At 33.1% G+C, this 24707-nt stretch overlaps 1 long non-coding RNA gene across 1 annotated transcript in view; it reads right to left on the bottom strand.

Moving 5' to 3' along the window:
- The window catches only part of LOC127870304 (uncharacterized), a 29428-nt gene extending 8997 nt beyond the window's left edge, over positions 1 to 20431 (bottom strand). The window contains exons 1-2 of the long non-coding RNA XR_008044747.1: positions 20263 to 20431; positions 4278 to 4317 (exon numbers count right to left, since the gene is read on the bottom strand). This is a non-coding gene — a long non-coding RNA (uncharacterized LOC127870304). The remainder of the gene's footprint in view (positions 1 to 4277; positions 4318 to 20262) is intronic.
- Positions 20432 to 24707: the final 4276 nt, after the last annotated feature.

The following is a 24707-nucleotide window of genomic DNA, read 5'->3' as shown; positions in this document are numbered from 1 at the left end:
CATTATATTGATGAATATAAGCTTGGTACATTTAAAAACTAGGACATCGGTAACAGAAGAAGCCCCAAAGATAGACTTTGAAATCAAAACTCCACTTGTGCAAAAAAGAGCAAACAATCCTGACCAAAATAGTGTAGTTACGGCCTCCGGAAAAACTTAGCGAAACCGAAATTTTGCAAATGTAAGTACTTTGTTCGTTTAAGATATTCATAGTTTATATAAACTTTGCTAAGTAAAGCTTCTTTGTGATCATTTATTCTTAGTTTTTAAATAAAATATTAATTTCTTTTAATTATTTTTTTTCGAAATAGTCTGTTCCATGATATTAATTTATTTTCACATTTCAATTTTTGTTTTCCCATGGGAGTGTTTTCCCATTTAAAATTGGGATTTTTCTATCAAAGAAAATTGAATAAAAAACAGCACAATACTTTTTACAATGCTTAATATCGATAACTAAACATAAGGAAATGATTATTTAATCGAAAAACCCACACAGAAAGTTGAAGATTTTTTTCTATTGGAACAAATAGCAAAAAATATCTTTGGAAAACGAAAAATCCCATGAGAAAATGAACAAATCCCATGGAAAGATAAGTTTTACCAAAAAAATCCTGGTGAAAAAAAAAATGATTGTTTAAGCAAATATAATCAATTATAAATAATAAATTAGACTTTTATCTCATGCTTAATCTCAAGTGGCAAATATTGCAGAAAATTAGGTTACTAAAGTTTGCAAAATTTCGGTTTTCGCAAAGTTTTTCCGGTGGTCGTTTAGTGCAGAAGTTAATTTCTGTTTAATATGACTGTAAAGCTTTCGCTATCTAGCAGCAATACATATATAGTTAAGATAAGTAAATGTCTCAGTTTTGACTGAGTAAGGGCCGTTGCTTTTTTTTTCGGAAACATCCAAAGTAAAATATATATTATCGCAAATTCACATGATGGTTAGTTAAGTATCATCAGTCTGTGCTACGAGTAGGTAAATTAAAACAAAGTAATGTTCAATATAAAACAGAAATGAAATTTAATTGGACATCCGATGAAGCCACAACGTTAGGAATTACTTTCACAAATAATGAAAAGGATACAGTTCTTAAAAACATACTACCTAAATTACAGAATTTTAAAAAATGCTTAAAATCATGGCATCATCGTAAACGTACACTAATCGGAAAAAACACAGTATTGAAAACGTTTGCACTTCCTAAATTAATGTATGTATTAACAGTTCTTCCAAATCAACCAAATGATGTTATTAACGATATAAAATCAGCAATATTTAATTTCATATGGGACGGTAAGCCTGATAAAATAAAAAGAATTCAGCTAATTCAATCTGTAGAAAATGGAGGTATCCAATTAAGGAACATTGACTCATTCTTGAATGCAATCAAATGCAACTGGGTTAAAATATACCTAGATAATACCAATACGAGTAAATGGAAATTATTCTACCAGAAAATCCTAAAAAAATATGGTGACTCCTTACTCTTTAAATGTAACATCAGCAATACTATCTTACATGAAATTGCAAACGAAAACATATTTCTGCCTGATGTTCTATCAGCGTGGAGTGATGTCACTCATAACTTAGAAACCCAAACCAACAGTAAAACAATTTTATGGAACAATAGAGACATAACTTCAAACAATAAGACGTTTTTCTATAAAGACTGGTTTGAACGAAGCATTAAATATGTCGAACAATTATTTGACTACATAATTAAGGATTTCTACTCTTTTCATAATATATGCTCCATATACGGAATACCTTCAAATAATTTTCTGAAGTACTACACACTAATCAAAAGCATACCCATACATATTAAATCTGAAATCAATACAAATAATACTCCATGTACTCAAACAACATTTGTAGAAAACATACTTGGAAGAAAAAACAAAACAAATAAAATATTTTACACACTACAAATTAAAAACCCTACAGAAAACTCTAAAATCCAAAATAAAAGGCAAGTCATTTTTGGAGAAAGGAACTTAATTGGAAACACATATTTACCATGCCATTTAAAGCAACTATTGAAAGCACACTGAGAAATTTTCAATATAAATTCATCCATAGAATTATAGCTACAAATAAATATCTCTTTAAATGCAAATTATCTAACTCAAATCTGTGTGACTTCTGCAGTGAAAACATTGAAACTATAGAACATCTTTTTTGGGAGTGCAAACACATCCAGCCTATTTGGAATCAATTAATATCTTTTCTTGAACAACATCAACTAAACGTTAAACTATCTTTCTTAAATGTAAGTTTCGGAATTAACTCATTGAAACCAATAGACTGTAATAATGTTGTGAATTTTATGGTTATATTGATGAAATATTTTATCTTAAACATGAAGTACAAAAAACAAGTACCAAATTTTAATTGTTTTGTCCATAGTCTTAAACTAAAAATCCAGATTGAGAAAGAAATAGCCCTCAGTAATGACACATTACAAATCTTTGAACAAAAATGGAATCGGATTAAATTCTCATAATGTTTTGTCCACTTATGTACATTTCATTCTAATGTTAGTTTAGCTCTCTAAAATAGTTTTGTGTATTTTTTTATTTTTTTTTCAATCTGACAAGATCATTGTGAATATACAACAAAACACACAAGTCCAGTATGCTTTCTTCCGACTATATACAACTCATCATTTTTCATAACTATTCCTCTTTTGTTCTTTTCTTTTCTCTCTAAAAAAATATATATTAGCATATCTTGTATAACATGTCTGAACTTTATTGCTTTGTACAATCACTATGTTGTATGATCATATACATGTTTACATTGTATGTATGATATTGAATAAAAAAAAAATAAAAAAAATCATCAGTCAAGCAATAATACTGTTTTAGTAACGCACGAAACATACAGACTAACGGAATTGAACGGTAGGACTAAATGTCGGAGAAGGGAAAGGGAGATAGGTTCGACCACTGTTAAAGTAGAGGCGTAATAATATGCAGTATATTATAAATAAAGTTTGACAGGCTGTATACACAATCAATATTGCATTCACATCACATTTTTGTCCCACAATTACATAAGTGTGTTTTTATGTTCTTACAATATGCAAATACACATGCATTTAACATGATGTATATTATATACGTTTTTCCCATTCAGATTTTTTGAAAATAAAGTATTAGATTTTGAAATTAACACAAAACACCAATTGCTATTCTCTACACATAGCAAAACATCAGTTACACAATTTAAGTCAGGTAAAAGAATCAAATGGAAAAAAATCCGCATCAAAGCCATTTGATCGTTCATATTGTGTAGTGTAAAGGCAACTTATGCACACATCGGCTATAAAAAAGCCCCTGGTATTAAAATGCGGAACTAGGTTTTTTGACGCTATTTTTATATCAAAAATAGTATACGTGCAAGTCAGACTTCCCTGAATGTCCTATAATTATGAGCTTTTGTTGACCGCTTACTAGACCGATGGAACTGTGCTAATTACAAATCATGCTATACACTTATTTAATTTTTAGGTCCATGAAATACATTATTCTCTGGAACATTTAAAGGGACTGTCAACCACGACGACGAAGAAAATAAAAGTTGTAAAATACCGTATTCTTTTACAATTATTAGTTTAAATTGATTAAAATATCACGACTGGTATATTACATTACTTGAAAAAATTTGTTCAGTTTTCATAGTTTCAGTATATTCGGTAATAAATTTAACTGGGTATGTCTACCAGGTAACTACTATATTTAACTATAAATAACGCAAGTAGATTGATCATAATCGTCACGTGGTAAACCCAGGAATGCAAATTGTACATGTATAGTAAATTGTATATATTTTATATAAAAAATGATCAATCTACTTGTTTTATTTATAGTGTTTATATCGGTATGTCACCTATTTTCGCGATGTTCTTTCGATTTCACATCGCAAAATTTTATTAACGAATATACTGAAATCATGAACATTTTTCAAGTAATGTAATTTACCAGTCGTTAAATTTTTATCACTATAAACTAATAATTGTAAGAAAATACGGTATTTTAGAACTTTTCTTTTTTCTTCATTCGTGGTTGACAGTCCCTTTAAGCAGATAGTTACAGTTTCCTATATGACTGAAATAGACATTTAATTAATGTATGGCAACGTTTCAATGAGCAATGTGTATAGCATTTATATGAATGTCATTATGCCTGTTAACAAATTGTCAATCAAATATTATTAGTTTCTTACCCTGTTTTCAAATGTACTAAATCACTAGTTTGTATATACTTACAAAGATGGAAAATAACAAACGCATAAGGCCGCCACATTTTCTGAAAAACAGAAAGACACATTTTAGCTAAACTAATAAGTTGGTAAAATGAAAAAGATTTTAATATGTTAATAGACATATTTGTATATGTGTGTAAAACTCTTCAGATCATGTAGATAACAAGCTTTTATCTGTTTAGCCTAATATAAATTTATGTCGTTTATAAAACGTTGGACCGAGTTCAACAATAACTTCAGGGATACGATGGACAACAACAAAAATGCTCCATAATCGCTTAAACCGAATATAAAAACAATCAAATATAACAAGAATTATCTGTTTCGTAAGATCGTTCAAGCTTCTTCCGCAGGGTTAAATTTGATATTTCTGGGAAACGTTCTTTTGTTCTCAACAGTTTTCGGCGATCTTTTGTATTTACGGGTGCTAACAACGCAATAGTAGAAGGCTAAGCTTGTTTACATTCACAGTTCTCAATTTATAAAGCGTTGAACATGAGTTCACCAAATACTACAGGTATACTATAGACAACCTCAAATATGCTTTATAATCGCTAAAACCGAATATTGAAAAACAACTAAATATAACAAGAAATATCTTTTTAAAAAGTAGTCAGCGTAAATGTTGACTTAATAATAAAGTTTGCAATTTCGTTTCAAAATGAATAAACTCAAAATAAAAGTTTAACTATTGTGATGTTCTTTCCCTTTTAAGTCGCATATTCACCGCATGAAATGTGTGTTATCATTGTCAAACCACACATTAGTGTAAGTAGAGGAAAAATATACTACGGGAGTGCACACTATGTGTCCTCACGTGCCTTATTATGAGTATATTTCTTCACTATCGAAATATATCGTATGTCAATATTTGATTTAAACGCAGTTTTCTTGCGACACATGTAAATCACACTTTCATAGCCGCGTCATTTCGCAATGGGTCTTATGCATTTCGGCCAGCGTTTCTTAAACCCAACATGTGTATTTGCTTAGTCTGGTCAGAGGCGATGCTGTTCGCTATAAAATCACTCAATGTGTTATGGTCTCATTATGTATCCCCTGACTAGACTGAGAGATGCGCAGGCTGAGTGGGCTAAATATATGATGGGCGCTATATATATGATGGGCGCATATGGAATAAGACCCATTTTTGCATGAAGGGGATTGTTAAAAAATCTCATTGCGAATTGTAAATGGCACATTTTAGAACAATGCTTTTCGATATAAATGTGAATTCAAAATTGCAAACTTGTTAATAAGGGCAGCCTATCAAGGCGTTCAGGAACGATTTCCAGACGTGCTTACCGAGTACGGCAAACATTGTAGTTGGATAATTAAACGATTTTCCTCTTATCTTGACACTATACTATTTCTGTAATGTTTGTTTTCTCATCTTGAAAGCAAAACTGTGCTTATCGATAGTCAATCATATATTCCCCGGACGATTTGGTGAACAATTACTGACCCTGAAATTCTGCGAGATAGGTTTTATCGCGTTATTGTAACAGGGCCACAATTTGTGTCGTTTGTACATACAGAGAGTAGTCCGGAATTCCTTACACTCAACAGTGCAACATCCTTTGCTCTGAGCACATACACCGTGATGAAGCCAAAGTTCAGAGGTTTGATCTGGAATCAGCCTATGAAATATTCGAAAATATTCACGCGTGTCTGCTGGCGTTATGTAAAAATCATTTAAGGTGAAAATCTGGAGAAAAAAACAGCTCTGCCGAAAAAGCGCATTAGTGCTCTATACCTATGTTTAGGTCAGAGTTGTTGACACCGTGTGAACTGCTAGGTTAACAAGTAATGCATAAACAACAAAGTACGGGTCAACAGTGCTGTCTTTATGACTACCTAATTCGTGAGTAAAAAGTATTGCTCGCAGATTTATTTTTTATTTATTCTCATCGATTATCTTTTTGTATATTTTGAATTTGTATATGGTGTCAAAAATCAACAGTTTTGTACATGGAATGTTCAACATGAAATTATATTCTTAATAAGATAGGTATTCGATATTCCAACAATATTCATTTAATATGATGGTGATTGCAAATTGTCTTTATATTCAGTTCTCGTTACCATTTTCATCATACTTTCTATGCTTTCAGAACGTTCAAAAAGGGCCATGTTGTTATTATTTTGTCTAAGTTATCTCTATAAAATAAATCTGATGATAAAAAGAGTACACAAATCTCGGCCCGTCAGTTATAACACACTCTTTATAAATTTGAATGGCGTGTGTTCATTTCAAACTTGCGATTAATTTTGAAAGATGAGTTGCGTCTTAAATTAACAATATCGAACAACTTCAGTGCCTTCAGCGCTTTGATTTCAATACAAACAGAGGGGTGCAAAGCGCAGTATTGCACATATGGTGTACAAATTGGTTTAACATTTATGACCAAAGCATTTTCTGCCATTTTGTACGTTTAAATATTTCACGAAAATTAACTGTTTATGTCGTGTAAATTATGGTTTTACTAAAATAAATAAAAACAAAACATAAACGTCAACTCTACGTTTAAAAATCGGACGCGGGAAAATTGACCATGCGTGCGCAATAAAAAAGTTGTATTCATTTAACGATTGTTAGGTGACAAAGAACCCGATCTTATCAATTTTGCGTGGTTCTAATTATATTCACAGTTGCAGCTATCAATATTTTCTTGCAAAAAGTGAAAAGCAACAGAGACATTTCAAACTTTTACCTGCGTTATCTTTTCTGCAGCGTTTGTGTCGCTCTGTTCCTTAATCATAGTTGTAATATATATATGAGTTCGGTATCTCGACTGATAAGACATCTTTAAATTTACCTATACAACAATAAATAGTAGTATATTGGAAACATTAGTGCTCTTTAGCACATGTTGCAAAAGCCTCTAAGTTATATTTATTAAAAAACCACGACAATTTTATGTGTAATGTATATAGAACATTTTTATTAATTGTATATGTTCAATCATACTTACGTTGGGATACTGAAATTGAAAACTTAATGCGATATGACTTATGTAAAACAAGAAATATCTTTTTTTTATGATATGCGCCGTTGATTGTGGACAGTGTTGATGAACGATTAAAAGTTATATCTATGACATCAAAGATAGCGATTGCCTATTTTCTGCGCAATTCTTAGCTGCACCACAAGCAATTCAATTACGGGGTGTTGCGCCAGATTTCGAGGCTTATTTCGCAGTATTATATATTATTTATCAGATATCTATATCTACAGCATAGACTATATTTACAGCATAGAAAAACCCGAGAAGAATGAAATTAAATGAAAGCATAAAGGTCAGCTGACCATCGGTAATTTTTTTATTATTTATACGCGGATTCTTCGAACAGACATGTTTATGTGGTTTGTCGGACATTGTTATTTCATTCGATTATTAATAGTATTGTGCATCATCGCGCTCATGCTAAATATTTTGGTTTATATGGTGGAATAGTACTAATTAAATTAATCAAAACTATTTTTATACTGCAATTGTTGAAAACACATTAGTAATCTACATTGACATACCATAACTATATCGCCTATTATTTTTCATGTATTATCTTTCTGATCAAAACAAACATGAAGTTCACATAGTTTTAGCATTTATGTAACGATATTTATATATGTTACTGACCGCGAACTGACCTTGATACCTTGCGTGTTGGAATGCAATGTATATAAGTGAGGCAACGATTCCACTGCTTGAACGACGGCCTGTTTAAAGCTTAATACATTTACAGGTTTAACGGTCCATTTCGAAAACAATTATTCATTTATTTGTTAAGGCGTACATCAGGTTATTTAACAATATTACTGATATGATCTAAAGTATACGAGTGCACAGAAAGCAATATCGTAGTATTTACAAAATATGAGAACACAGCCTTTAAGTACAAACGCTCTGGCGCTTACAATATTCTTAATATAAAGGGACACACACAAACTGTATTGATGTCGAGAGTTAAGTGTGAAACTGCTCTATCTCTCAAGCCTTATCATTACAGATACAATTATTTCATGCTGAATCTCGTTGCTAAACGAACTGTAGTATCCCTTTTCATACCTTTTACTAACAAAATTAGAAAGTCAAATGAATAACATATTAATGTTAATGTGAAAACTGTTTGTAGATTGCTCGTTTTCTACTTCGAAACAGTTTCAGGCCTACCACCTGAAAATTGTATACATGTATTCAAATTGATTGGTCGCTTACAAAGGCCACCAAAGGTGAACAGCTGATTTATCGCTTGCATCTAGTGAATCAATTTTATCTGGTTTATTTCCAAGACCAATACAATTCCGATAGAAAATAATGTATTTTTCTTGAAAGATATTTACAAAATAATAAAACATCACGACAACTGTGTGTATGTGCTAATACCTTTCAATAATTGCACTTGACATTTTTGTACACTTCTGATAAACCAATCTCATTTAATGCTTTTAGTAGTTCCCTTCCGGTTTTATCGTAGAAGTCTATAGGTTTATGAAACCTAATATGTGAAATACGAACATTGTTTTCGTCAGTCGCTACAAATTGTTGTTGCTGTCGTAAGAAAAAACAACCAAAATCTCGATCATATGATTACTAAAACAATACTAAAGCTAGGTTTATAAAATTGGTATCTGGATCGGTACTCGTATATCGGAAGTAGAAACGGGTTATATGGGACTATATTTCATTGTTTCGTTAGCACTGGGGGCTGAAGAGGTCAACGCGTAGTCCGTTTGTCTACGACGTCGGGTATATGTTTTACTACGAAACATTGTGTCAATGCACATGCCATCGAAGTACAGATTGGTGTACTTCGTTGAGTAACCTATATATTATATTTGTAGTGCGTTGCATAATCAATACATATGCTGTGCAAAACATATACATAAAGCGACTTGTAATTTGCATCGAAACAAAGCATTTGAATGATTAAAATATATGTTCGTAACCTGTTTGTACTTTTAAACGTTTAATGTGCCGTGTATCTAAGTAAAATGTACTTGCATTTAAGATAAATTACTGTAATTGGCTATTTTAACAGAATAACGTCCTTATGCATTACTTCAAATCAATATATTTCGAATTTTGCTCATAATCAATGTAAAGGTTGCAACTACGCGCATTTGTAATTAGTTTGTTATTGAAAATAAGTACCTACCATTACGGGATGTTTCGTTCTCTAATCCATTAATACCAGTAAAGATGAAACTCGCCTGATTAAGTAGTGTATTGACACAATGTTTCGTAGCAAAACATATACCCGACGACGTATACAAACAAACTAGGCTTTGACCTCGTCAGCCCCAAGTGATTAGTCAAAATTACTTGAAATGTTCAAATAAGTATTTGAAAATAAATCTGGATCCTGCAATAACTCAAAAAGGATTAACTTCACGTGGTAGAGAGAAAGATGGTGACATTTGAAATACGCATGTAATTTAAGTGTGTCTGTCAGAAAATAATAATAGTTTCTGTGGTAACATAAATAATTAAAAGATAAAGTCTAGATTCTGCAATTATTCAGAGAGTACTTAAGCTAGGTTGATGAACTTGTTGTGCTGATAGGTAATAATATGTTGGATAGGAAGTAATATGAAAAATATGTACCTTATTCCAGTAATTTCGTCGAATACATTTACAAACGATATGGTTACAGATATATTTGAACACAAGCATATGAACCTACGATGACTCCAAAATTTGGGTGTGGATAGCAGGTTATATGGAAAACATTGACGTTATTTGAGTTGTTTACGTCCGTTTAACGCCTATAACACCTTTATCATGTGATAATACAAAAAAAACACTTTCGACATTCATAAAACGTAGTCTGTGAACTTTGAACGTAATTTAAGTTCGTTCGTCGGCAAAATATTTAACTGCAATGGTTTTAGATACATTTAAACACTAAATTATGGATCCTGCGATAACTAAACAAGAGGGCCAAGATGGCCCTGAATCGCTTATCTGACTAACATTGCCACATAAACTTAAATTCTATCAGACCCGTATACAATCCCAAGCCACTGGCCCAGATTTCATTAATTAATACATTCTGACTAAATTTCATTAAGACGTGATGAAAACTGTGACCTCTAGGTTTGTTTTTCAAGATAAACAAGAGATGTGTTTATAAAAAAAATGCCCCCTATTGCGCCGCTTTAAAGCCATATATTTTACCTTGACCTTTCACCACTCAAAATGTGCAGCTCCATGAGTTAGTGAGTTACACATGTATGCCAAATATCAAGTTGCTATCTTCAATAATGCAAAAGTTATTGCAAAACTTTAACCAAGGTTAAAGTTTTGGGACACGCAATGAATGACAGACACAGATCAAATTAAAACTATAACATCTATTGTCTACACAAGGTTTTTCTATTATTTGACATAGTGACCTAGTGACCTAGTGTTTGACCCCAGATGACCCAAATACAATCCCAACCCAGATTTCATCAAGATAAACATTCTGACCAAATTTCATAAAGATTGAATGAAAACTGTGACCGCTATTGTCTACACAATGTTTTTCTATTATTTGACATAGTGACCTAGTTTTTGACACCAGATAAACCAAATACAATCCCAACCCAGATTTTATCAAGATAAACATTCTGACCAAATTTCATAAAGATTGGATGAAAAATGTGACCGCTATTGTATACACAAGGTTTTTCTATTATTTGACCTAGTGACCTAATTTTTGACCCCAGATGACCCAAATACAATCCCAACCCATATTTCATCAAGATAAACATTCTGACCAAATTTCATAAAGATTGGATGAAAACTGTGACCTCAATTATCAACACAATAGTTTTCTATTATTTGACCTAGTGACCTAGTTTTTGACCCCAGATGACCCAAATACAATCCCAACCCAGATTTCATCAAGATAAACATTCTGACCAAATTGCATAAATATTGGATGAAAACTTTGACCTCTACTGTCTACACAAACAAATTGTTGACGGACACACGCACGCACACACGCACTCACGCACAACGGACGCCGGACATCACACGGTCACATAAGCTCACCATGTCACTTCGTGACAGGTGAGCTAAAAAGATCATTATCTAGGTTGATGAACTAAGGTATGTGATTATAAGGTCATACTCGCAATATACACGTTTACCATTTGTTTTGTCCGATAAATGTTTTCTTTGCAACATGTATTGTTACAAAATTAAGAGAAACTAAAATTTGAATTCTTGATTCTGGTTAAAAGTACTAAAGCTCAGTTCATGATTATTTGTATGTTGATATATTATCAGACTGGCAATATGGATGTAAATTGGTGTTTTCGCCGTTCAAAATTAGGGTTGCTTTTGTTACATAATGAGATTAAATTATAATCTGGATCCTTCGACAACTTAAAAAATCCTTAAACTAGGTTAATAAATGTGGTATGTGGAAAAAGAGAGGTAAAATGACTATGCACGTTAAGTTCGGTTTTCCGCCAGACCAAAATTGTGATAGCTGTGGTTACGTTAATGAAATAAACATCTAGATACTGCCTTCACTAAAGCATTGAGATTGATGAAACCTACGGATATCCAGTTTCTATTCTTAAATTGACCCGTATTGGATTGCTGTTGAGTATGTAACAAAGCACATCTTGGGTGAAAGAGTAACTTATTATATGTTAAACACGTTAACCATTCAGTTAAAAGTAAGACACATTAAGAACTAACAAAAATAACACAACTGTTCGTATTTAACCTATAATATTAAAAACAAATAGTTGTGGTAACTTACGGTTAGAACGAAATAAGCCAAATTAATTAGAACGTGTACAGTAACTCAATCTCTGTCGCAAAAATATTCAACGTACAAGCAAACTGCGCGCCTTTAAACCCATCATTGTCAATGTCTTCAAACAGATTATCTCAAAAAAAAATCGATTTGACATAGTAATGCATTGCGAAATGTGTATTCACCCGGATTAATGCTCATAACACCGTGCATGTTCAAGTGTGATCATTTTTTTAGATCCGCTGAAGCGATACAAGTATTACAGAAGATATTATACTGCAACAATCAGTACGAGTGAGTTTTTAAATTAACCGTTTCAAGCAGATTTTTTAGATCCGCTGAAGCGATACAAGTATTACAAAAGATATTATACTGCAACAATCAGTACGAGTGAGTTTTTAAATTAACCGTTTCAAGCAGATTTAAATACAGCTTAAATAAGGTGTTGAACATAAACGATGAATCAGTGCGTTATACACGAGATTGTAATGTCTATGTAGAAACGAAGGCAGAGTTCGATTGACATGTTTTGAAAAGGGCGGCTTAATTGCATACCGGTTACGGTTTCATTATTGATAATTGTATTTATGAACATAACTATTTTAATTTGTTTCTTGTTGAGCGCGTGATGCTTTGTTCCCTTTGTGTTTTAAACTCCTTAACAATCTTAAACAAATAAAGGGTATCAGTTGAAGCTGTTTTAGGCGTTAAGCAATGTACCGGTGCATTTAGATATTTATAAGGACTGAACTTGTTTAATAATCCACGTAGCTACTGCGTATATCAATGAAATATTTTAGTATTTGAACATATTTAAATATAAGGGATGGCAACGAATACCGATTTTGGTATTCGAATATTCGGTCACCCTTCCAAACGAATATTCGGATATTCGGTCAATATCAGTTGGAAAAAAATCAACTTTGTTTACCGTACCATTACTCCATGAATTTTACTTTCGTTTTTACCGGAAGTTCACCGGAAGTGACTAAATATTGACACAGCGTTGCCGTCGCTAATTCGAAGCTGATTTTGTTGATTACTTTTTATTATTAAAATTGAATGACAAAAACTGTTTTTAAACTTATAATATTGTTCATCAACAATAGAACGAGAAACATAATATTTACATGACGACAAAATAATTACATGACAAAACAGTTAGACTTAAATATGATTTAAAATGAACTAAAACGAATTATTTACATAGCCACGACACAAATTGAACCTGTTTAACAGACTAAACAGTCAGTCTTTTAAAGCTTTTTCCACGTTTAAAAGTCACTCGGATCGGCGACTTCTTATCGGATGATCTCGTGAAATACTTCCAAGCAGCGGAAGGCGAAGGTGGCATTTTGCGTGGACAGAGATTTACTTGATGAGTGTAGCAATTAATATATTTTCAATTAAATGAGGGCGAATTACCAAAAACATTTATTTAAGTATGATACCTGATTTAATATTGAGTAATTAATTAAAGTTTGGACCATACGATACGCATTTTCTAAGGCTTTTTTGATTGGACAACGTGATTATAACCATAAGATCTTTTTTGTTTTTCACACCAAGTCGGCTCTGCTTTTACTCATTTAATATTTGATCATTTTAAATGTAATTCGAGTTATTTGATCAAGACGGGTCGGTGTTTTAATTGCCATACGGTATTTTTTTACACCAATTTGGCTTTTCCTTTACTCATTTAATCTTTGATAATTTTAAATGTAATTCGAGTCATTGGATCAAGTGCAGGTCGGTGTTTTGCCTTGGGCCATTTACAAAAATTATTAAGATTATGGCCAAGACACAAAGACAAGTATCATATATAAACACACGGTCATACATAAATAAACCTGCATATTATATGACTATTTTTGACGATGCTGCGAAGCATCGTCTAAGTTATCATATCATGAAAAAATGAAAAAAAATCTTCACAATGGCAACCTATGTAAAAGACCGAGTCAGTCCGATTGAGATAGCTCGATTTTTCTAATCGGCATACCTCGCTGATTATCATCGATAAAGGTATAGGCAGCTCAGCTATAAATAGGACAGCTTATTCTGGGAAAAGATTTAACAATAGTTTGAAAACATTAATTTTAAATCAGTTATTTTCAATCCATTATATGTTTATAGATCAATGAAACAATATGCATTTTCTGTATTGTATTTGACATTTGTCGTGATTCAGTAAATAAATTGCGAATTAAAACGTGTATAATTAACTTTCAACGCGATCATGAGTGTAAAGAAAATGCATTATTTCGAACCTGCTATTTGTAAACGTTGTAGCGACTATGGTATATAAACAGCATAATAGCCATATCATATTGTGTGCAAATACTATGTTTGACAATTCATTCGTTTGTTGGATATTGTTTGCTGTTTTAAACACATATTAGGTCATATCGCGGAGATTTAGTTAACCTTACCATGTGTTCATGGGCGAACTCACGTATTCAAGTGCTCTTACGACTATGTGCCTATACCCACTTTCGATCGGGAATCATCATGAAATTATTGCCGTACTTAACGAACAAACATGTCTAAGCTTATTGAATTAGAGAAAAAGAACAATAATCAAAAGAGAAAAAGTATATGTTCATGCACATGGGATTGTGAAATCACGTCCGTACACAAAGCATCATTAACATAGGAAAGGAAACAACGAAATATAACATTTGGTATGATATACATGTGAAATTAAAGAGCATGGTGTAATTTAAGAGCATGTCAAGTTTTGAATTTATATGCTGAAACGTAATGTTATAACCCACAAACGTTTTACTGTAACAGACAGTTTTTTCAGATAAGTGGTACAGAAAATACACGTCCAATATCTTTTAAAAGATATTTCTTGTTATATTTGATCGAGAATGTAACCCGCCTCCCAGTTTCGCTGAAAGGATCAAGTTCCCCACGGGTACTACATCCCCGTATCCCCAATTTTTATTTCGTACCCTACATTTTTCGTACCCATTTTTTTTCGTACCCAATTTTGTTTCGTACCCAAATTTTTGCTCGTAACCAATTTTTTTTCGTACCCAATTTTTTTCCTACCCAATTTTTTTTCGTAACCAAATCTTATTACGTTCTTAATTTTTTTTGGCATAATTGTTGTACCCAAAATTTTCGTACCCATTTTTTTCCTACCCAAAATTTTCGTACCCACATACACAAGTGTGGTGATGTAGATAAACTTAAATAGATGCTTTTATATCAATCCTCTTCAAAAGCATCGTCAAACCAGTACTGTCAGTACTTTGATTATAATATATACATCAAGTAAGTATATTCAAAGTTCACGCAGCAAGCAATGCATCGCTTAAAATCATAGCATTATGACAATATTTAGCAACTCTTCTGATGTTTCGTTCAGACCTAGATGACATGAAATTAATAAACATTTTCATAAACGGCCAGGAAGTACTTACTAGGTATTGTTTCCTTATGTCAGTAAAAGCAGTACAACATAATAAGAAATGGTATTCAGATTCAATAGTGTTACATGAACATAATCTACACACTCTATTACTGCGACCTACATTTCTGTATCTACCTGTTTCAATTTCTAGGTTATGAGAGCTCAGACGAAGTCTAGTAAGGGATATTCTTGCTTTTTCATGTGATACATAGTCTAAATAGTCTTCATATTCAAAAGTACTTTTAAATTTACAGAAGTAAGATAACTTAGGCATATTTGATATGGATTCTAACCATGCTAGTTGGAACTGGTCACGTTTCCGTTATTTCACTGAGGCAAAATTAATGTTGACATTAGGATTTTCAAAAAGATCACAATTCCCCAGACAATCAAAGTAGGATTTGCTTGCTTTAAACCAGCAAAAGGTATTAATATTTCGTTGATTTGAGAACACTCTATACATAATGGAGTCTATATTATTCATTATTTTTATATAAAATTTAAGAGCTCGTTCTTTACATAATACTGCTAATGAATATCTGCCGGTTTCACCTAATACAGTCATATTTGATATTGACTGTTTTACACCAAGAATTATTTTCAAAAATTTAAAATGTAAGGCATCTATTTCCTTAAAGATATATATTCCCCATATTTCTGAGCCGTACAGCAGAATAGGTAAAATCAAACAATGAAATAGATATAATTTAGTCTTAACATCCATTTAAACATTATTAAATAAGCAAAGAAGACCATGATATCCTTTCAGGGCTTGATCAGAGAGAGCTTTGACAGCATATCGCATATTACCTGTATAATGCAATTTTACACCTAAGTAGCTGAAACTGTCAACAATTTCAATGATTTGATAAAAAATAGTCCACTGAAAATTATGTCGACTCTTACGCTTTTCAAATATACATACTTAAGTTTTGTTAACATTAATTTTTAAACCACATGATGTGGAGTATTGCGATATACTATTATGTTTCCATTTGTGAATGAAAACTCTCTCGCGCGCGGATGCGGCAGAAGCGGCAGTTATCAGGTTTATCGTAGTTAAGAGAGAACTGGCGTGAAACGCGTGGTACTAACCTTAGTTGTTCGCAAGCGAAATAAATTGCGTTATTGCTGATCCTACTAAATCAGCATTATCTTCGTAGGTGCTGTTTACGCAGCAGTATATAGGGAGCGTTGTTCCTGCTTAACAGCAAAGCAGAACTAGGCGGGAAACGTTATTATCGCGCCTTTGATCTTGTTCAAGCAGATGAGGCTTGAAATGAATGCCTTTATGTTTTGAAGTTATTTGTCAAGGTCAGATAAAGACGCTTTCATGTGATACAAATGCACGATAACGATGGAGACGAATGTTTTGAAAGGCAAACAATTATTATCGATTGGGAGATAAACGTCCTTTTTCTGCCTTTAAAAATGGACTCGGTGGGTTGAGTGTAGTTAATAAGGCGAACCGGATGGTAATTGTTTAACCTCACGGAAGAGGAGCCTGTGTTCAGTCATAACACGATTAGTTTAAACTTTTCAGCGTAATGGTTACATACCCATTGGGGGGTAACATGCAGTCAGTTTGCTACTAAGCACACATGATGCAGGCCCTGGTGCATACGATTTTAAACATGCATTTCAAATGATACGTTTTGATATCAGTTTAAAGGTACATGTGTAAGTCACAGGGCAAAAGGCCTGATTTGTGCATTTCTTTGTATGTTGGGGTTGCCAGCCTCAATTGTAGGGCATGATGTTTGCCGGTGTCTGTCAAAACCGGTGCATATGTTGTAAGGTAATTATTTTGAGTTACAACGTATGGATTTTTTTCTAATGCAGTTTTTGGAAGCTTATGAAACCACCTTTCCAGTCATGTATAGTGATATATTGGCTATACGCTTGGTCATGGTGAAATTTGAATTCAAAGATTGCGAATTCTATATATAAAAAAGAAGGAAATAATTTGCGCATGCGTAACCTAATCCAACAATGGCATGTTTATTACGCCTTTTACACATGGAATGTTTCGGATAAAAAAAATATGGGTAAAACAAATAGTAGACCAATACACTTTACCGAGCTTGTCTTCGCTGTAGTAACCTTTCATAAATATATTATATGGCATTGATTGAATTATCCACCACAAACCGACACCTTAAACCAGTAAGCGCATAACATGTACTATGCATGGTTTTCATATTTAAGCGATTGAAATTGATATCGGGTTGTTTAAATGCGCTACGTCGTTGTAACAGCAACTAGGAATTTGTAACAAATAATTCATCAACCAATAATACAATATAATGTTGGTTATTATGCTTCCTTTTATTGATCTTTTCAGTTATGCAAAATGTATCGGGCATTTTTTCTTCTCAATTTCGTTCAAAATAATAATAACCAGCCAAATATACGGAATCAGCTGCTTTTGTTGTTTCTCTCTATGAACTAATTTTGTTGGAAAAAGCGAAGGTTTGCGATCTCTCACAAGTTTGTTCCATCAGTCTTTCTTACAAAAATTGAGTCATTGATTGTTAATTGTCTTCAACCGTTTATTTTCGGCATTACTTAAAACCAAAATTATAAAATATTAACATCCATTGCAATAAGAAATATAGCAGGAAAATTGAATGTCAGTAGCATTGTGTTTGTACTGATTTAAAACCAAGACACACATGGTTTATATATGCGAATACATTTTCTGTGCATTTGGATATTAAAATGCTTATATTTTTTAAGTTTCTGAACAAAGATGCAGCATGCATAACCATGGCAATGAAATGGGTTTTTTCACTTATAACTTGAGTGCATGTGCGCATTTAAATGCGAAATCAAAACCAGTCATGCTTGATGATGTATTATGTTAGTGCAACCAATATTGCCCTGACCTGGTTTAACATTGCTAGATTTGCATCGAATGATGCAGGTGAGTCATATCCATTTTCCATTTCTGACATTTATTACCTGCTTGCATATCGGATTGCAGCATGCTGCTGATTAAACAATGGAGTTTTGGATCATATAACGCGTTTAACGCGCTGAAAGCACGCTTTTGCATTTACATCAGCTGCAGTGTGTGAATGTGTGTATCTTACTTTTATTCAACACACTTTTATTAATGATATAATAAAGACTTGTATTTACCTTTCCTACGGCAATACAGTTGTTATACAGGTTATTCCACTAAACTGATATTAAATGAGAAATTCATTTAGCATGAGTACGATACAGTGTCAGCGTGTGTTTCTTGTTTTCACTTGAAAACGACCACCAGCTAGCATGCGAACATATGAACTCAGATCAGGCCCGTACCCAGGCCATGGGCCCAGGGGCCCGGGCCCCCCCAGCTGGCTGATGAACTATGATTTTTTTTTTAATAATCGGCCCACTGCAATTTTTTCTCTCGTGCAAGGGTCCACAGTATACTTTCCCTCAAAACAAAAGAGCAGCTATGTTTTATTGTCCCTGATAAACAAGGGTATTAACGCTCGCCAATCGAGATAAGCCTCTAGGCAATGTTTACTTATCGCCTTGTACACACATCCCCGATCAGTCCCCCATTGTGATCATGAATGCTCCATCTATCGATGGTTGATGTAACATGTATTATGATACGTGCAGCGAATGGAAGCAACTGCTACAGGAGTTCGTAGACTATGGTCTGATAATTGCCGTCGCAAGTTTTTTTCTTCTTTGAGAAGGCCCTAAACGTATTTTTCCCTTCTAAAAGTTTTTTTTAAACCTTTCATTGGGAATTTTTAGGTCCCAATATATACTTTTTGCATTGAGAATAGGGCCCTGAATTTAAACCGGAACAAAAACACTGACAAAGGTATTAAAACTGAGTATTTATAATTTTTGAAAGGAAATCACTGAAAAAGACAACGATGAGATAGTTAACATGTTTGTTTAAAAGAAAAACAGATTAATAAATTTGCCGAGCTATAGATAAGAATTTGGCAGAATTCAGTATTTAAAATAATTGAGTACCGAGAATTGAGTAATATCAACCTATTAATGGCTCATTGGTAAAAAAATGAAAATTGAAACAACAAATTGATCTCATTATATAAGTTAACCTGATCCAGTGTAGAAAAATATTGTATAATTAAATCATCTCTTTCTTTGAATTTGTTTGAAAACAGTCAATATGTTAAATTGATTATTTAAGACTTTCATTAATTCCCCCAAATATTAGACGTTTCGCGCATTTTTTTTTCCTCAAAAATGACCAGGTCTTTCCCAAAAAATCAGATTTAAAAAAACCTGTGACGTTATTGATTTGTAAAAAAAATGGTGGAACCAATACGAGAGTTGATGTGGATAATTGTCAGTTAAAACCTGTAAGTTTCGGAAATCTAAATCTTTTAATATTGTTGTGAATTCACACCAATGTTTTAAGTTTAAGACTTCCGAAATGTGCTGATTTATGTTATATGCCATTAATTCATATCACAAAATGCGTTTTTTATAAGCATTAAAACTCACCTTACAGTGCCAAATTCAAAAAGTATATATATATATATATATATATATATATATATATATATATATATATATATATATATATATATATATATATATATATATATATATATATATATATATATAGGGAGGGGGGACCCTCCCAAACCCTCCCCGGTTTGGCCCCCCCAGTAAAAAAATCCTGGGTACGGCCCTGACTCTCCCGCCAAATGAAATATATTTCCTTTTTTTAATTTGATCAACGAAACGAGTTTAAATATTGTCACTGTAATCTTTTAATGAACTTGTTGAAAAGAAATTAAATCAAATGGTAACTCACCAGTTTGTTTACAATACGTTCCTATGATTAACACACTGTTTTGAAAAACCTTTAGTGTTCACGTTAAAACGCCTTATTCCTTACATTAGCTCCCTACAAGATAAAAATGTCATACAAACTCTCAACTTAAGTGTGCATACTGCTCACTACCAGTTTAAGTTACGTTATCATGGCTGGTGCCATAAAAAACATTAACTACTTATATTTACGACAGCTGCACTATACTACTATGAACACGCCGGGTACGCGGATACTATGATAACAGATGGCACTTCGATAACAGAGAATAACAAAAGCCACGCGCGAGCGGCGAGTTCTTCAGGTTTTTTTTTGCATTTATGTTCTGTTCATTTGATGTTCAGAAACGAAACATTGTTTGGTCGATTAATGGTATAGTATTTCAAATTGCGAAGAAAGAAATTCGTGGAAAAACGGTGGATTTTATACAAAAAAATGATAAAATTCCATCGATAATCATCATGATTTAGATGATCAGTACGTATTTCAAGAAAATAAAAATACGTTGAAATAAATCAAGAACGTGCCAACTATTCCAAATAAAAGATCAATATGTCCATTTATGTTACAACATGTTACATTTTAGTTTACTAACGTATTTTAGGAAATTCAAATGTTTAAAGAGTCGGATGCCGAATTTTCATTGAAACTTCGTTTACCGACCATCTCAATGACAATGGCACTTGTATTCCAGATTACTCGACACTTTTTACCAGATATAACACACTCTATTTAATGAGTCAGAAATGCAGAATTCGCTGTGAAATACTGTTATAGTAAGCAGGCGATACATAAAAATGTATGCACTGGCGTAAATTAAAAAAGAATTATCGAAATATTTTTATCCCTTTGGAATATGGTTGTGGTTTTGTATAAATGTGAAAGATAGATATGACAATAATTCGATATGTCTGATGAGTACAGTCTATATGACCATACATTTTCCAGTTTTCGAGTCACCCAACAGATGGATTTTAGTACACGATCTTAAACAATTTTAAATTACATTTTTTTGTAGCGAAACGGCTTATTTAAAGCATGTTTAATGATGTCCTAATGAAGGTACTAAGACCATTTACATATAATATACTAGATAGCATGTCATGAAACATACTCTGCCAAAACTGCAACTGCGTCGTTGTTATTAATATCAAGACAACACATTCTGCATATGAGCTTGGATATACATGACATAAGTATATATTACAGGATGAGCGAATCGGAGTTAATGAATGTTACCTTTTATTCGTTTCTTTCCACAAATGACGCATACAAGATTTCATAACATATCTAAATTTAATATCTAAATTTAAAGCACAAGTATCAGATAAGTACAACAACTGATATTTTTGTTAAAGGGGCCTTTTAACAGATTTTGCCATGTACACTACGTCTAGCGCGATTTCTGCCACCCACATCGCATCACCGTGATTCAGCCCAGAGTGGACAGTTACTATCTCACCACGATACACTGTTGAACACGGTGATTTCGCCGTGGCGAATTGCGGTGTCAGTTTCTGCGTTATCGGGAAATTGACATGACGCCTTATCAGTGATCGCTCCGCCCACTTAATCACGTGGCTCAGCGGGAAGAAAACCTAGACAAGCTAACACCAAAATGGCTTCTTTGCCTATAGACTGCATATAGATTTACGCGATATTTCGGATGATTTTATGGACTTGTTTAACACCATATTACACTTGTAAAGGGGTTGATGCCATTTAGTTATTCTGCAAATGCAAAAAATATACGATTAAAGAGAACATCAGCTATTTATAACGAGTAAATCGGTACATTAAACACGCTCTCAAACGCTTGCGCGCTTACCGAAATCGAACCCGTTATTACGTGTAATGGTGGTATTTGCAATAAATTAACACTTCACCGGTATTTACCAGTGTTATTAACAAAATTATTACCGAAACATCCCCCCTACCCGTGTATTTGACACAAAATAGCGCTTTATAACTGGGAATTCGGTTAAGTTTTACGCGCTTTCTGACGCCGGGTGGGTACCTCAATCCCACATGGTATTGCGTATAAAATTGATATTAATCATATTAAACATTGCTTATGGGACATTTATCAATCACTATAATTTAAAGCGCAAAAATAACACAGTAAGTTTGGACATTGTCTGATATAAAATTAGCGTTGTACGAAATGGAATACGGGCAGGCTATTATAAATTAATAAGGCTACCAATATCAGACGCTCGCGCAGGTACCGACTTCCCCGAAGTTACCGCATTTATTGGTTAACTTATATTAGTAATAATAACTGTTTTACAATAGCATTAATCGATTCGTCTTTATTAAAATAATAACAAAATGGTTTTCACTTGTTTCTGACACACAGAAACGCGATTTTTAACGGGGATTTCGTAAAGTTACACGAATTTGGTACCAAAATTCTCAATTATTTTACATGCACACGTGACATAATACATACTTAATAATGCTTAGTTATTGCTTATATGACATTTCAAGTTAGTGAAATAAATTAATGTTCTATAAAGGGGATCTCGGTTATTCTTGAAGCTTCCACTCGCTCTTGTCAAGACCGCATTGCCGCGTTGGAAATGGAATAAATTTAATTCATCTAACTTGTCTTTCTGGATACCAAATGTCAGAGTTGCATTAACCCTTTTTACACCGTTTTTGCCATATTTCATTTCCGTTTTTTAGTCCGAACAAAATAAACGAAACTCGTTTAAAAAATGAGATCTAGGCATTCGAGTTTCTAGTGTGGATTAAAAGCGTTTATTGGTGACACCACATAAGTGCAAATGTGTAGATACCGTTAATAAGATAATATATCACATGCCACCTTCAAATAACATGTATGATGTCAATTAAATGCATTACTATCAGAGTAATAAAACACAGCATGAATTAGGCTTCATGCTGGGTTTTATTTCTCTTTAAGTAATGCAGATCAGAGGCGTATTTAGGTGGGGGGCTAGGGGGCTAAAGCCCCCCCCCCCCCCCCAGCTGGCTGGCTAGACACGATTTTTAATAAAAATGAGCCCCTTACAGTTTCAGTCCACTTGTGTATTTCCTGTCATATGTCCCTAATTAAGCCATAAACAGCTGTCGATTTGTGTGATTAGCCCCCAGGCATGTGTACAGACGATCTAACCTTCGTCAGCGTGCACGCTTCATTGACTGTAAGTAAAAAACTGCGCTATTTGATTGGCTGAAGAAGATACATTCAACTAATGAAATTCATCCATACATTTAGCTATTGATAAATGTTTACAAATGGCTGCCGCATGAGACTTGTGAAAAACAATATTTCAATTTGTAGCAATTAAAGAGTTTAGACGAACGCAATGGACAATCATAACTATTTTTTCGGTAATTTCTTTGATGAATTTTATTGGTATTAGCTCTTTAGAGTGATAATCTTTTGAGTAACAAGTTATTGCCAGTGAAATTCAACTGCACTCTTAATGAATGGCAATTATTTTTTTGATTAATTTTTTTTTTTACAAATCGGGCTAACTGCTTTGATGTTCATCCATACTTTTTAAAATTAAAAAAGACTCAAAAATGAAGAATTACTTTGCTATATGAAACTAAATCATTTTCTTAAAGCGTGACAACATCGAGGCAGCAACACCCGAATTAAACTACACAGAAACCTAATGACTCCCTTTGTTAACACTTTTGTGAACGAAATGGACACCCGATTCAGTGATTTGCAGACTAAGGCAGCCATGGGATTGAAATTATTGAGAGATGAACCTCGCTTCTGACCTAGTAACTGATTAAACTATTTTTAAAAAAGTGAAATATTATGTGATAATCAGATCGATAACATAAACTATTTAAATCTGCTAGTATATCAGATAAAAATATATTATAATTGTCTTTGACAGTGTTGACGTTCAGTTGTTCGTGGTGACGACCGCATGTATTTATACATCTCTTACACTTCTCAAGATCTCTTTTCGGCTTTGGAAACGATATAAATTAAATGTCACCAACTAATCTTTCAGTATATCGATTGTCCGAGTTACATAATCCCCATTGACACCGTTTAACCATTTTTAATCGTTTTTTAAAGAGGAAAACAAAAGAAACTCGTTGGAATAAAAGTGAACCTAAACATGTAGCTTGTCTAGAAAATGGCGGACAGGTCGTTGCTAACGAGGGCGCCAGATTAATCGATCGCTGATTGGTGGATCAATTCTAGTGGGCGGAGCGATCATAGATAAGGCGTCATGTCAAATGATCTCACGGTGGACCACCATGATCGCGGTGGACCACCGCGGCCTTGGTGAATGAATATGTATATTTCGATATTGCAGACCGTATAATTTTTGCAAAGTTCTAGAAATTTTTGTTACATTTGTATGTACATTTGTATACATTGTAACTTGATTGTTAAAGTCTCTATAACGCTCAAAATCAACGAACAT

This window comes from Dreissena polymorpha, chromosome 2 (assembly GCF_020536995.1).
Source record: "Dreissena polymorpha isolate Duluth1 chromosome 2, UMN_Dpol_1.0, whole genome shotgun sequence".
In the NCBI taxonomy this organism is placed as follows: Eukaryota; Metazoa; Mollusca; class Bivalvia; order Myida; family Dreissenidae; genus Dreissena; species Dreissena polymorpha.
This window is presented reverse-complemented; position numbering and strand designations above follow the sequence as displayed.